The sequence below is a fragment of the Myotis brandtii genome, unplaced genomic scaffold, assembly GCF_000412655.1.
Source record: "Myotis brandtii unplaced genomic scaffold, ASM41265v1 scaffold244, whole genome shotgun sequence".
NCBI classification, from domain to species: domain Eukaryota; kingdom Metazoa; phylum Chordata; class Mammalia; order Chiroptera; family Vespertilionidae; genus Myotis; species Myotis brandtii.
Genome location: NW_005359225.1, coordinates 12,186 through 14,171, shown reverse-complemented (window position 1 = coordinate 14,171; position 1,986 = coordinate 12,186).

Sequence of the window (1,986 nt, the reverse complement as noted above, 5' to 3'; positions counted from 1 at the left end):
GGGCTGCGCGCATGCGCGGACCCGCCCCCCTGGCGGGAGGCCGTGGCTCTGGCATTTAAACCTCCTGCTCACTCGGTTCGCACACCACCGAGCCTCACTCGTCACTCGGGAGGGACTCGTACGCCTGCGCGGGTCTCTGAGGAGATAAGTTAAGTTTCATTTATTCCATCATTCTCCACCCCCGCCCCCCATGACTTCATTCTTAAGTGCAAATAGTTGCTGGGCGTCCGCTCCGGGTCGTGATTGTGCCTGGCGTTGGGGTCCCTGTGCGACAGAGAACTGCATCTCACAGCGACCTTCCCAAGCTAGTGGGGGAGACGGAATTGTGATGAGTTACAACAGGAGTGCCAGCTCCGGGTAGAGGATGCTAGGAGCAAAAGTACAGGGTGAACAACACTCTGTGCCTCCAGAGCTCTGAGCGCGGGTCTCGGTGCGGCACCTGCCGGAGCCCCGGGACGGAGCCCATGCTGGAGGAGGGCTAGGCGCTGGTGCTGCTCACACGCCCTCTGCAGATAACCTGGGTCTGGTTAACCCTTTGAGTGCCAACCAATATCCTAGGAACTATGCTAAAATTGCCAAGGCATTTTTGCTGATTTTACAGCAGTTTAGGAAAAAAAATTATGAATCGCAAGTAAATGAAGTTACATATTCAAAAACTTAAGGAAACCTTTACTACATTGACATATTTAGTAATATCATCATCACTAATAAAAGCAGACTTAGAACTGGACGCCATTTCGAAGCTTTGATAGCACTCCCGGCACTTTTGGCGAACTCCCCAGCACTCTTAGGGGTTAAAATCCAGATTCTGCTTCCGCGGGCCCAACGCACTCCTAGACCCTGTCAGTGCTGCTGGTACCTGGGCCATTAGAGCTGACGCACAAGGGATGAATGGAGTTAGTCTTGTTTCCCTCATGCCCTGATTTTTGGACAAATGACGAATCTCTCTTAACCTCGTTTTCCTCCTCTTGTAAGTAGGACATAAAAGTGGTGTCTGCCTCGTAAAGTGGTCGTGAGGATTAAAGGAGGATGTATGTACGTTACTTGATATGTTGGTGCCAGGACCGAATAGATGTTCAATAAATAATGTTTCAGAGAAGTGAAGTGCCTTGCTGGAAGATGCCCAGCGGGTGGGCGATAGTGTCCCTCTGTTCATATGAGCGCATGCCCTCCCGCAACGTCACATGCCCACCATGCGAATGCAGGGGGCACTCACATTTATATCCCAAGCTCAGTCTTCTTCTCTCACCTCTAGACCCTCTGTCCATCTGCCTCCCGGACATCTCTTAGGTGTTTCAAAGGCTGTTATAACAGATTACCACAAACTTAAAGCACAACCTGAAAACAACACAGATTTACTAGTATTTCCTGACAGTTCTGGAGATCAGAAGTCTAAAACCAGTCTCACTAGGCTCAAGCCAAGGTGTTATTAGGGTTGGTTTCTTCTGAGGCTCTGAGGGGAGAATCTTTTATTTTTCAGCATTTAGAAGTAGGCCGCCTTCCTTGGCCTCTAACTTCTTGCTTCTATGGTCACATCTTTTACCTTTCTGGACTCAAATCTCCCCATGCTTCCCTCTTACAAGGACACCTGTGATTGCATCTAGAGGGCCACATGGATAATTCAAGACAATCTCCCCATCTCAAAATTCAAGTTAATCACACCTGCAAAGTTTCTTTTGCCAAATAAGATGATACAGGATCCAGGGATTAGGACATAGGTATTTTTGAAGGTCATTATTTAGTTGGCCACACACCTCAAACTCAGTATATCCCAAACTGAACTTGTGATCTCTCAATAGTATCCACTAAGACAGTGGTCGGCAAACTCATTAGTCAACAGAGCCAAATATCAACAGTACAACGACTGAAATTTCTTTTGAGAGCCAAATTTTTTAAACTTAAACTATATAGGTAGGTACATTGTTATTAACTTAATTAGGGTACTCCTAAGCTGGCCTTTGCTAAAAACGTCCTCAATCTGATTGA